The sequence below is a fragment of the Perca fluviatilis genome, chromosome 6, assembly GCF_010015445.1.
Source record: "Perca fluviatilis chromosome 6, GENO_Pfluv_1.0, whole genome shotgun sequence".
NCBI classification, from domain to species: Eukaryota; Metazoa; Chordata; class Actinopteri; order Perciformes; family Percidae; genus Perca; species Perca fluviatilis.
Window position 1 is genome coordinate 16,898,125 of NC_053117.1, and position 14,519 is coordinate 16,912,643.

Consider the following 14,519-nt stretch of genomic DNA (forward strand, 5'->3'; position numbering starts at 1 on the left):
GCAGTTACCTCAGCTGAAGTTTTGATAAGTCACTTGCAGTGAAAAGGGGAGACCATACTCCTGTACAGCCATGTGTAATAACCATGTAATACCATTGCTAAAGGTCCCTACATTCAAATGGGATTCCTTGTTGCTCCACCGTGTTTGTGGTTTATTTAAGTTGTATTCAAAAGCTTTTTTTTGTTGTTGTTTTTGTTAAAGAGTAATGTGTTAAAATGCTTAAAACGTCAGTGTGTAGTATCCAATGTAGCTTGTATAAACCTGAAAATGGGGGAAGTTTGGAACTAATGTTTTCTGGAACGCAAGAGTGGCTTTCAGCGGCATAAGCTGGCCTTTGTCGCCACTTGAGTCTAAAATGGTATTAAATTAAATCCACATCTCTGTAACTCAAGGGACTTGATTCAGCTGTATGTAGTGAAAACGTATAGGGATGAAATAAAAGTCTCCTCTGCTGGAGGGAAAGGCTATTTGTATTTTGCAGAGATTTCAGTAAAGTTACTGGCTTTCTTAGTTATCCTGATGTGACTTGGTGTGATTTCATTGTGTTTGACTTGTTTCTGCATGCATCTCCAAACGGTGGCTAATTTCAGACTGTGCAGACTCAAAACAACATGTGAAATCCTTCCCTGAATGGAAGTCGGTGCACAGTGCGTGCCACATAGCAGCTTGACTTTAAGATACATTGCATGACATTGAAATAATAACAGCATAATTTTCACGTTTCTTTCCATTTCCATTTAAGAAAAAGTGTGGCATTCTGACATACATTCATACTGAAGACATTTATTTGACATTTAAAGCCAAGGTTTATCTTACTTACAGTAACATTACAGTTGCTACCTCTCTCAGTGAAACATTAGGCCTTAGACAATTACACGTGGACATTACATTCACAGGGGGGAAAAAAACACAAAAAAACCCACATGTTCATAAACAATGCAAACACAGTGATCTGCTATCAAAGAGATGTGGAATAATTCCCTTAACACAAACATTGAAATGGCCTGGGCCTACTCCAGGACTATCTTATATTCCTGAATAAAAGAAGAAGAAGAAGAAGAAGAAGAAGAAGAAGAAGAAGAAGAAGAAGAAGAAGAAGAAGAAGAAGAAGAAGAAATAAATTCAATAAAAACAATGATTTAAATTTATTTTCTTTTTCTTGTTACCCTGTAACAATCGTGTTCCAGCGTGTGTATCTGACGCTATGGAGCTTCTAATAACGCCAGTGGATGACGCACAGCTGGCTTCTGAAGCAGTTATTTATTAAGAGACGACGGTGTGTTTGCAGTAGGCCTCCCCTGTCAACACGTAAACACTCGTTATAAAATGTAGACCCATTTGCTCCCAGCTTTCCTCTCCGCTACATGGCCCGCGTTTTGATATTTAGATTTTCTCTTTACCTAGAAATCATCAAGTGTTTCTTTTTTTTTATTTAGCCTATCACTTAGCCTGTTTTGGATACAGATAAAAACAACCAAAACAAAAGTAGGCCTATATGTTTTCATATAGAAACCCCCTCCCCCCTCTCCCCACCAAGTGTATTTGAATTTCGAAAGCGAGCTTTTCGAACTTTTTCTGTTTCCCCATCACTATTGCAACTCTTTTTTTTATATAGGCTAGTATTAGTATTTTTTTTAGGGGGGGGATTATTGTTTGGTTTCGTTTTTCGTTAGTCTCGGATGCGTAATAGTGTTTTTGAAAGACCAGGCCCACGTCATTAAAAGATGCGATTCAAATCCAGTCTTGATCCTGTCAGGCTGACTTCTCAGAAGACAAACCGAGCTGGAAGTATGAGGCTCCGTTCATCTTTTACATCTATTCCGTTTCGGAAAACGTGTGTAGAAACTCGGGGTGTATTCTTTAATTGAATCAGTCCCATCAATTAGCCTACTATAAATGCTTTTAAAAGTGGGTTATGATGCGTTTACAGACAGTACATGTAAATGTAGGCCTACCTGCAGGTGAAGCCTACATGTAAACACTTTTTGTTTCATCATCAATTATTCATTTAACATTTTTATTGTAAAATCAACACAATTTTTTCGTAATAAGCCCATTAAACTCCGGCTTTTTTGTGTGTGTTTGCCTCGCTTCCCATTATTTTATTAATGAGGGAGTTCGATTTTCCATCTAAAAAGAAGTTAATAGTAAAAGATATATTTTCAGTATCCTATCATATACATTGAAGCTGATTATTTTATTGTTTTAAACACGCAAAAGAACAGAAATAAAAACGTTATAAAACGGTATAACGTTGTGTTATAACGTTGCCTCAAAGAAACAGATCCAACACAATTTGGATTTTTCTTTTATCTCACAAAAAAATTTAACTACAGACACAAACACGTACCTTTATCGTAACAATTCGAGATAACGAAATCATATATGCAGTAAAATCCCTCCACAGTCTACAGGCATGCTGCAATCGAAAAAGAAGTATACTCTTGAAAAACGCTCTATAATACTATGATTTACGGTACTCAAGAGTTAGTTTATATGACATTACTGTAACGGTATATTTTCATTGTATTTGCTGTATTACTGCAATCTTCCGATAGGGATATGTGTGCCTATGCTCCGAAGCGAGTTTTATGGTTTTAGAGTTTATAGTATTTCTTTTTTTTTATCTCGACAATATTCCTGCAGTATATATGAAATCTTCTAAACTGTCTTGGCAGGTTACTATAATGCGTTTTCGCAGGTTTTAATTAGGCCGCTCTCCATGAAGTCTCTCCACTGCTTTATTGCATTAAGCTTTTGGTGAATTCGAAGGGTTACTTCCAGGAGCCTATGAGGAAGAAGGCTGATAAAGTCGCTGGAGGCACAATACAATTTATCATCTGTCTGAAATAATCGATTGTGACAACAGTTCTCACTGTTTCCTAAAAGGTCAGACTGATGCAAAACACGTCACCGTTTGAACTGGCAAACAGGATGCTCAGATGTTAAACGCTGCAGATGCGAGGCAAATAAAAACCAAGAGTAAGGTCAGAGAATATGAAAGAACAGGCACATTAAAGTCTCAATCTAAATAACATTTTATAAAAAAAAAAGAAAAAGAAAAAAAGGCAGCATATTCAAATTAACAAAAAAAAAAAGGAGGCCTAAATAATGTTTTAACACTGTAGAAACCTAAACTGTTGACAATGTGTCCCAGTTTATGCTACAAGTGCCGCATTTTGCAGGATATGTGTAGACGTCAATCAGGTGTATTATCTTATCTGACTGGGCTGTGCCAATTTATACCTTCAACAAAAACAGGCTACTTCTGCTTTTTAATACTGTGCACGTGCATGCACTGTGCATGGCATTTTACACGCATTTATTTGGCGCCAGCAGGTGTACATGTGGTCTACTTCTGTGCCCGTGAAGGCTGGTCCACATTTTCATCATCAACATTCTCTCAAATCACCGCTAGATGTCACCATTTAGTCGTCTAGTCAAAGCCCCCTTAACCCTCCTCATCCTCTTCAGTCTTTCCTTCGGTCCTTTATTCTCCAAAGACTTCATGTAGTTCGACCACACATAAATAAGCCCTCTCCCCTAACTGCTCCACTCTACTAACACTGTTTAGTGAGAGATGTAGAATATCCATGCCTGATCATTTCAATCTACACATCCGATTTTAAAAAGAAGAATATGTAATATAAAATAAAAACAACTGCGACGTAATTATAACTGTTATTATTATTATTATTATTATTATTATTATTATTATTATTATTATTATTATTATTAGTATTAGTATTAGTATTATTAGTATTATTATCACTACACACAGGCTAAACAGCTATGGACTTCTGTTTGTATAGCCTATTACTAAAAGGGGAAAGTGTTCATCAGTGCACGAGGCACCTCCTTCACAACTGCAGGTATGCTTTTGAAATAAAAAGCATGGCTGCTTCTTTAACTTGGAGGTGTTTTATTACTCTAATTTGGAAAACACAGTTTCCTGTGCCACACCAGGCTCTCCTGTTCCTGTTATAAACGGCATCATAAGCTATAACTTTGGCCACAAATTGGAAGACAATATATATATTTTTTAATGTATTTTAATACTGTATATGTTTTTGCCTCACTGGTGATATCTGGAAAGTAAATGGCCGCCCACGCTTATTTCGTTTGCCTTGTTTTAAATGAAACATTTAGTCGAATTATTGGTTGACATTACATCGCCATATAAGAGCATTTTAATATAGAACTGTAAATACAAAAAAACTGTCCTATTTAGTTTGTCCCTGTTTTCAACCACAACAACTCGTCTGTTTGGAATCTGCAAGACTGCTGATTTTCTTTGACTCCCTTCACGCGGCCTGGTGGCTGTATTGGCATAAATCGGCGTTGTAATAAATGCAACCAAGTCGTTTAATCAACAGGAACAGAGTGTCCCGGTGTCGATAAATTGTGTCTCTGCTATAGGCCTATAATGTGAGTCACTCTCTAACTCTCATTAGACACAGACCTGTAGTCCATGGTAGACTATATAGTGCCTCTATAATAAGACTATATAAGACCTCATGTGATCTACCTTGCAAATTTTGAAGGTCCACATCTCCCACAAAGAAGTAATGTTAACGAAATGATTTTTTTAGTGAGAAGATGACACCCACCAATCGAAAGAATAAGTAGCCTAGGTTATATTAGTTTTGTTAAATCATCAAGCATCCCCTTTCTCGATCCCTTCCTATATAACTCCTCTCGCGTCATTAAGAACAAATATATATACAGTGTAATGGCAAAAGATATGCATATAGTTTGATTGTATCCATAGCCGAAGCGTGAAACACAAGAAAGTCGTCGTGAACTTGGTTATTTTCATTTTTGAAGGTAACGAAGGTGTGTGCGCTCTTCTAAGGTGGTGATGGAAACGTGGGCGATACAACAGAGGATGATGGGTGGACTATTTAAGCTTCCCAGGTAGCCACCTTTGAGTAACGAAATACTCTAATATTTCAGTAATGAGTAAAATGTGAGTGGGGTAACGGTCCCCTGTGGCTTCAAATATCTGTACGTGAGCCAGCCTGACCACTGGTGTTGAGACACGAGCAGTTTAAAGAGCCAGGTTGAATGGCGAGGGGAGTAGCCCATAGGGGCTGCATCTGCTTTGGCCGATACCAGAAAGTTTGCCCTCCTGGAAAAAAATCAAAAATGTCCCAACAACTTGATAGAAACGTCACACGAAGCCACGCACCGAATTACAACAGCAGCAGCACCGTTGGATTTGGTTAATTGGAGGTAAGATTTAAAAAAAAGTTTGATTTAGGACTTCACTGTGGAGATGACCGAGACGCAGTAAGTGCGATTTTGTAAAAGAGAAGAAATCAAAGTAAAGATACTTGAATGGAAATGTCTGTATTCTATGTTATATTATGTGGTAATATTGTTTTCTAAACGCACTGCACTTGCATGCGCACGCTCGTCCCTGGCACCACTATGCACGCGCGCACGGACGCAGAGGAGACAGCCTGAGCCATTGTAAAGCCTAAATGTCAGCGCTGCGTCACTGGATTTCTTACAAACTGCGCAGGAGACTTTTTGGTTATTAGTTTTCGCACAGCCCGAGTCATTCTCTTGTTATGAGCCAGCCGTGTCGATCTTAAAGTATCACCTCCTCAGTATTACCTCTGAATCTCCTCTATTGTTTGCCCACCAGAGAGCTCTTTGTTCATGCATGCTGTATATTCAAAGGCTTTCGCCGATTTACATCATTCAGATTAGAGAAAATCTTTACCATTAAAACCAAAATGCCGCCGATATCGTGCCATTGTAGTCAACATCACATTAACCGAAAATTTGTACATGAAGTCTGAGATTTTAGGTAAAAAATGAAATCGCCATAACAGGCTATAAACAATGGCTTTACATCGATCTAAACGCAGAATCGTGTAAAAATAAACACTGAGCGATAGGTATGCAATGCAAATCTGTCCACTGAATATGCATCAATATTAAAAATAATACGCACACCAGAGCCAACGGCGTCGGAGAATTGAGAATGGCGGAGCGGGTCGTCTCATTACGCATGGGCGGTTTTCCACGCAGGAGCCATGGTTCCCCTTCTCTTCATCTCTCCCTTCTGTCCCGTTCACATTAACGAAGCCTCTTGGAAAAACAAACAAGGCTGGCTTTCAAAACGGCAATCAAACACCCAAGAACTGGCTGGGGGGGAATTACTCCGACTGCGGCCGGGCGGACTATGTAGTAAGCGGGATTTGCATATTTTGATGCGCTAATTGCCTTGATGTATTTAAATATGGCTGCACGTAGCTGAAATGCTTGTCTACGTCATTGAACGTGCCCTCGCTGTTAAACTAAAACGTGAATTCAGTTGATTCAAATGGATACGCCTGCAATTAAGAGGGAGGGAGTGTGGGGGGAGTAATATGAGAGAGGATGCTCTGCGTTCCCAGTTTGCTGTCTATTCAGTCACATTATGATTTTCTGACATTTGCAATTTTCTTATGAGACATTCAGAAAAATAACATTTGGAGGGGAAAAAATTGGATTTTTCTAATATCTGAAAACTGTGACCTGTGAAAATAACAGAGCAGCTGTAGCCTGACGCTTTTGCGCCAGAGACAGAGAGAAGTGGTATTCTTGCAGAGTGAAAAGCGCTCCAAGTCATTTCGCTGAAAAGTGGAGCTTTATAATATATTAACAAAAACAAAAAAAAAAGTATGTCATCACCAAGAAAAGACACGGGCTATAGGCTACTGACAAGTAGGTCACCTCATTCTAACTTTTCTGTGTGAAAGATTTCTTTTATCTTTCTTTTCCCTTCTCTCTCTAGGGTGTGTGTGTGTGTGTGTGTGTGTGTGTGTGTGTGTGTGTGTGTGTGTGTGTGTGTGGTCCCACTTTGGGAGGGGGCACGCGCGCTTGTGTGTGAGTCTTACAAGATTACCTCTTATTAGGATAGTGGGAGCAAGGTTGCATGTATAGGTCCAGCAGGCCTATACTACACTATACTATACACAGCCCAAATCAAACATTTTGAATGAAGTTTAAAGAGCCGTGTTTCCCGTTTTCTTTTTATGAATGATAGACCTCATTCGAGACTTAGTTTGGGAATTGCATGTAGCAAATCATTTCCCCTCTGTCTGAAAACCGGTAAATTCGTTCCGTTTGTCAAAGCGTCTTAGCGAAGCGCCTGCAGCAAATTCATTACCACCCAACTGCGGGGCTCACTTCGTAACCTGGTCAGGGAGAAGGAGGGAGAGGTCCGCGCCAAACCACGGACAATGCTGCCTCAGTTCGTGCGTGCAACAAAAGAACCGAGGGAACTTGTTTGAATTTCAGAGCACGTCCTCTCCTCACACAGAAGGATGGACTTTATATCCCCTCCTACCCCCCACCACCTCCTCCTCCTCATCATCACCTCCTCCCTCCTCATCCCACCGCACCACCAACGGGGGAGGGGGGTATGTGGGGGGGAGGACGACTTGCACACGAGAGCTCAACTGTGCATGCACTTTTCTATTTGGTGCTTGTAGACGTTATGGGAAAGTTGTCTCTCTCCCTAGATCTCTCTCCCCATCCCTCCCTCCTTCCCTCCTCCTCCTCCTCCTCCTCCTCCCCTTGTCTTCGTCTATCATGTGCTTGGGATATGCTCATGCTTTGCACAGAGCAGCCGAAGCACGCCTAAATGCAGGCTACTGTGTGTTAGCGGCAATTTTAAAGTGATGCCCCCACCAAATAATACGGCTGGGATATTTGAGGGGAACATATACCACATCACGGTACACACGGACCCAACTGAACACCGCTGTTCTTTTCCTGCTTGGGACGCTTTCTGGTCGATTGCAGTGATTTGACTCACCTTTAGGAAGTAAGTGCAACTTTTGTGCCTGTTTTAATAGGCTGCGTGGATGCAATCGTGTGCGTAAAGGTTTCTCATGTGCGCAAAAGTTAAATATAAGGCTATTGATAGGAAATATACAGTGATTTTTGTTTTAAGAGTTGACAAGGAATGAGTACCCATGGTGAGATTCCGCGTATTTAGAATGAAATGTGAAGTTTGTGAATTGTTTCCTCGCAGTTTGGAATTAGGGCGCACTGATTAGACTTTTTGGAACCTTTAAAAAGCAACTGTATATACTCCAACTGACCGGTAACTTAGTAAAGTCTGTCTCAGGTATGTGATATAATGACGACTTTAATATTGTGCACTTTATGGCCGGCTTCTCTACTTGTATCCTGCCTTCTGCAATTAAGTTCACTTTAGACTTTATACGGCAGTATTTCTAAAGCAGTCTATGGTTATCTGCTTTTGTTCCTCTAGTTTAAAAAAAAAAACCCGAACATATTGTTAAGAACTGTATTGCCTGAAATTATCATTATTATTAGGCCTATATATAAGTGAAGACACTGTCTGTGTTATTATTAGTGTGGACTCGATACCGTGTCAGAAATGTCATTTCGGGAGAGATGTGTTTGAGATAAGGCTATTTCAGAGAAAGGATAAAAAAAAATGGACAGACTCATTTACGTGCAGAAACACATCAGCAAATCACATAAAAATTGCGAGATCATTTTTTTTTTCTACAGAAAACGAGTTGAAATGTGATGAAACAAAAGTACAAAGTTCGGTTTACGTTGAATGAATGAGGTCACCAAAATCGTCACACAATGTATGTTTATCCATGTGTTATTGCGCACGAAAGCCTCGTTTGTTCAAATTATATAGCTAATAATACGAATAGAGCACTGTGTCATTAACCCTCACTGAAATACACCTTATTACCTATTTCAAGAGGATCAGCAGGTTGTAAGTTTGAAAAATGGTGTGCAGTGATTAAATCATGGCCTCTGTGTGGGAGGCCTATTCTGAAGCCTCCTTTACCATAATGAGGTGTGCTTTATAATGTTGAGCTTAATGATATCAGGTTAGCCTTACGGTTTACTACTCATCAGCTCCACATCAGGGGGATAGAATGATTATGGATGGGTGACAATTGGCACGGAAGAAATAAAGAGAAGAACAATGTATGCGTAAATTAGTGAATTTGGAGTATTTCCTCTTATACAAGTGCCATTTGGACACATTCTTGTGTCATATGTTGCAGGTGGAATATGGTATAAAGGGGTGACTTAAACATCGAAATAAGAATGCAGTAGATTGGCTGAACATTTGAGGGACAAAGTGCTGTTCAGTAAGTAATCCCTTATTGAAATGCACAGGCCTTGTGACTCATGATTGCTCATTAAAACACCTCTGCTTTGCCCCGCCCACCGACGAAACGAGAGTAAACTTGAGAGCCAGATCTAAAACTGTAGCAAGTAAATGGGACACCTGAAGAAAAAAAAAGCTGATGATGCCAGTTACAAATAATACGGTGTTAATTTGTCACCCCCTGATAGTTCACTTCTCCTGGCACACACTCACAAGGTCTCACTCATATGCCAACACACATGAATTGAGTCGATTGCTGTCAAAGGCTAACTTTTTCTCCTCAATTGGGAATGTTTTATGGTCCGAACAGAATCAAAGTTGTGCACAAGGTAGTACCATAAACGGACTCAGTAGCCTGCAGTTGCATGCTCCTGCCCATGATCCATCACATGTTCCACTGTTTGTTATTGTTGACCCACTTCCAAAGAGCCTAGGCTATATTGTAACCCATTTGTGCTAAGCTATCGGTTAACTACTTACAGTTCTGTGGGCTTGACACGCGTACACGGCGAAGCGCTTGGGCTATATTTCGCATGAGGCGACACCGCGAGCCTACATGAATACCTTTGTAGTCTATACCCTTCGAATGCGACCATGGCATTACAAAAGCGGGGCTACAATAGTAAGGAATTCGACGCGAAATCAAGTACGTGAGAGCAATTTAACTCATACGGTGGTACTGCATATATGAGAAGGAGAGCAATGAGCGAGCGAGTAGCGTGTTACTGCGAATAGGAAATGTAGCCTACATTGGATAGACAGCAGACGCTGGCGCTCCGGCTGCTCCAGGATGCTCTCTTGTTTCATTTTTATTGTTTAAATTAAATGTGATCGCATCGTCTCTTAAAAGCAGTTGAATCGCTCTCTTTCTGTGTAAAAAAAACACACGGATTCCCTGCCATCCATTCCCATCCCTGTGTGCAGACTGGTCGATGCAAGGCGGACTTATTCCAGCGCGTCTCAGTGTAATGGATGGAGATTGTGCATGGATAGGAGGGTGCATTTGCGATTTTTTTTTCATGACATCACCGCAGTTACATTGTCGTGGTCCGAGGCCTTTGACCTCACCGGGGTTGGTCCATATTTTGGCCACCCCCAGCCCCCCTATCGTTTGGGGATGGCCCTTATTCCCCCACTATTTTCAGACCGACCGACCATGCAGCCTGCAGAACGGACCCTTTGGCTCAGAGTCATCGGCTTTATCTCTCCTTAAGTACATGCTGGATGTGAACGGACAACTTGACACTCTCTTTGGCCAAAAAACAAGCTCCTGTCTTCATAATCCGAAACATTTGCGTCGTAATTCCCTGTGCCGTTATTGCACTTTCCACAGGAAACCGGATTTTCCCCTTCTCTGCCGTGTTTCTTCTCCGCCGGCCTCACAGGATATCTATTGCTACTGCCACAACGACTTAATAGAGGCGAAAGAGCCTTTTGTGGGATTGGAGCTATTTGCATTGCAAATTAGGGCCCCTGTGCAAGGATGACTGCACCTTACCCGCGATTTTCAAGGCCTACTTCAAGTCTGTAATATTGGGTGATGTCAAGTGAATATGACATTAACATTGGGATTATATATCATTTTTCGAAGAATTGCCGCCTTTTTACGCCGGGTGTATAACAGTTTGGGCTGTGCAATAGTGGCCCTCAATGGAAAAAAAGGGAATATAAGGAATATAATGCACATTGTGACTTGAAAAAGGACACTGATGACTTTTGCTTAATATAGGCTATTTATATTCGGAGAGATGACAACTTGCAAGGAGACCAGAAGAGGAAATGTACATGTGGATTATTGCTGAAGATTGGGAAGTGGGTTGTTATCTTTGGTTATCTAGCTGTATGAGTGTTCTGCTCGTCATAAAGCTAGATAACCGAAAGTAAAAACTACTTCCAGACTCGTCGAGGACTTGTGGAGGACTCATGACATATTACTCAATTTTCCCACGGACCAGAGATTGTAGATGCTATTCATATCAGTGATTTTACTTTTATATTATTATGATTGATTTTGTCTTGTTTCCCCACAATGTACATATTCGAGTTGATAGGCTAAGTTTGAGATTGTCACGAAGGGACAGCTTTCTTTAATCTTTGTGATTCACTTTTTCAGAGAGCATAATGTACATTATTGTTGTACACACGTCCACCCATCCATATTAAATCTCATACACACACACACACACACACACACACACACACACACACACACACACACACACACGCACACTAAACACACTAAACTTCCCTTCAGGCCTGGTATTGCATGTTAATATTTATATCATATTTTATCGTAACATGAGGTATGATTTTGAATATTATTTAATTAGAATGAAATTTCAAATTGCCTCATCTTGAGCATTTCATGGAAATGAAAGAGTGACATTTGGGGCTTATGTAGAAACCCACGTGTGCGCCTCCGTGCTTCTTATTTCAGCATGATCGAGTCCGGCCAGGAAACGGCGCTGGCATCCCAAACAGTAATAATTAGGATGGATACTGAACTGACAAAAATGGAGAGAGAGAGAGAGAGAGAGAAAGAGAGAGAGGTGGGGAGTGGGGTTAGGAGAAGGAGGGAGGTGGCAGAAGAGGGAGGACAGGAGGGAGGGAGTAAGGGGATTGGGGAAATGTGGGTGGGGTGGGGGGGGGTCGGGCCTGCTTAATTGATTCCGTTAACCGCAGTGCAGGAGATGTGAACGACTGGACGATCCCATTCCCACGCTCGGTGGGGCAAGTGGCAATGCCATGCCCGGGCCCAATATGACAGACAGCGCCGTGAGGGCCTGGAGGGGCTGGGAGGGGGGATGGGGGCCGACATGGGTCATGAAAAGACGTCAAGTGCACCAGACTCATCTGCATCCCCAAAGAAAGAGGCGATGTTTCCCAGCCCCAGCCGACGCGGCGCTCCTAAACTTGGAGTAGTAACGGTTTTGAATGCGTAATGTCTCGCCAATTGTACTGATAATGAGGACTTTGGGTCATTATCTTAAAACTATGCGGGTTTATGAATTTGAAAAGGGATGTGCTGCTACTCTGTAATCCTGCATGGCCCCCACTCCGGCGCGCGAAACCAGGTGTTGGATTTCTCCTGAGAATTAGGAACAGTGCAGATAATGTTGCATAAAGAAGTCTGGGGCAGTTGAATAGTTGACATTTATGTGAATTGTGTGTATTTGAACTTGACAATGAACGGATATGAGATCAAGGTTGCTGGAAGAAAATTAGTTAGGAGCATATTATTTAACAACAACATACTTATAATATTTGTGGGGGATAAAAGTGCAATATTGGTAGTTGAGTTGTTTAAGGATAAACTCAACTCTTACAATAATGACACATATTGTTTTAGGTCAAATGGCCCTTCTTAATAAAATAATAATAATAATAATAATAATAATAATAAAAAATAGGCTATGTGGTAGGCTATAACGGATGTAGGCTTTCATTAACGCGAGATTTTGCTCTTGTTGCTGAGGTTGCACTTATTTTATTATAAATAAGTGATGTAGTTTCATGCACACTTGATGTGACTCCTTACGCTCTTGACGATTGCTGCATCTGTCAGATGATAGGCTGTTTCCTGCATAGACCACGTGTTTAAAACAGGCTTGATCGTTTTATTGACGTGTTTTGACAATTTAAGAATGAACTTGTATCTTAATTTCATTAGACCCTCGTAGAGAGTGTGTAGCCTATGTCTTTTAATTTCCAGGTTTCAAAATATCTGATTAAATCATAGTTCAAGTTCAGCGAAGGCCTACGTTCAGAAATCTGGGAGGATGTTTTTTTTTTTTTTTTTTGCAATAGAGTGAGGATTCAAGTGCAGTGTTAAACAGAGCCACAGTGGCTGAATTCAACACCGCCTTCCCTGAAAAGGTCTCTTGCCGACTTTCTCACACCGTCAGACAAAACTAGTGTCTCTTGTTTCCGACCCCTGTCAAAGACGGCATACAATACCAGGTCGTTTACCCGAAAGAAAATTTGAGAACACAATTTGGTTTGAGCAGCACTGAATAAAACAAGTCTTATTGTCCTCGGTTAAGTCGATTGAATTAGTCGTCTAGCTGTATGAAAGGGAACACTGTTTTCAAGTCTGGGGGCCACACTAAATGTCAACCCAGAGTAGAAAAAAAAAAAAACTTAGTATCTGTAACTAAGCCATCTCATATCATTCACTACATTTTCTACAACAGCACGTGTGCTTCTCTCCCAAAACCTGTACAGTTTTTCTATTTTTCTTTTCTTACAATAGTTCTTCACTCAAACAAGACATTGAGTAAATATGCTCTTGTTTATTTATATTTAAGCATATGTTCATCAGATGCACTGTATTTTTGTAGAGGTGAAGAGGCATAAGTCAGTATGCACAAGATAAACTAAATCACTAACTGGATTCATCCCCAACACTGACCTGTAGGTCCATCCTTCAAAGCATCAATTTAAAAAAGGACCATAGTCCACACAGTCCACAGGAAATGCAATGCAATACTGAGATGTACTGTTAGCAGGAGAGAGCAGCATCACATGTCTCAAACAGCTGCAAAACACACTTGCATGCATCTCCCTTCCACCTTAAGTACTCCTGGGCTGCATGGAGGAGAGATGCAGTATGGTTTGGCAGCAGTTTGCAGGTCTTTACTGCCTGTCTCTGGAGATTGAGTAAATCTAACCAGTGGTTCACATTAGTGCTTTTTATGAACACTGACAGCCACTGCTGCCTTGAGTTCTGAGAAATAATGAACTGTACAGTATTCTCTATCAGTGATGATGAGGTGGACTCCATATCTAAATTTCAATTTTTACCTGATAGTGTAAAGGTGCACTTCCACCGTTCCCTGTGTCTTTAGAAATGAGGCTGAATTGTGTCTTCTAGTGTGTGAGGTATGCTTTTATATTATTTATAGAAGTGTTTCTGCCATTCAAGCATGCTGGTGAGAAAGAAAGGCCCTGCCATTCATTTCACAGCGCCCCATATTTTCATATATATATAAACATAGCCGTGTGATTTGACTATGCGTGTTGAAATGGGTGTTGGCGGTCCCCTTTCCTTCTCCTCAGTAAATAGGGGCTACGCGCTTGGCTGTGCCCTCCTTCCACGCTCACACACACAGTGCACTGCAGCCATTGTTGTCACGTGATTTGTTAAGTAACAAAACCATGGCGACCATGGAAGGTGTTTTCATATTCATTGGATGGGCAATCAGCATATTTTATGTGAGCGTGCCCGGGGTTTATATGTGCTTCCTCTGTGCCTCAGTGCCGTGTATGGCAGGTGCAGTATTAGGTTCATAATGTGTATCGGCCCAGGGTAATTCCTGTGCCAGACAAAGGATGTGAATACTGTATTGTC

General features: G+C 40.9%; 1 long non-coding RNA gene across 1 annotated transcript in view; it reads left to right on the forward strand.

Moving 5' to 3' along the window:
* The first annotated feature begins 7,468 nt into the window (after nucleotides 1–7,468).
* The window catches only part of LOC120560795, a 37,584-nt gene continuing 30,533 nt past the window's right edge, over nucleotides 7,469–14,519 (forward strand). Inside the window, exon 1 of the long non-coding RNA XR_005639513.1 lies at nucleotides 7,469–7,825. This is a non-coding gene — a long non-coding RNA (uncharacterized LOC120560795). The remainder of the gene's footprint in view (nucleotides 7,826–14,519) is intronic.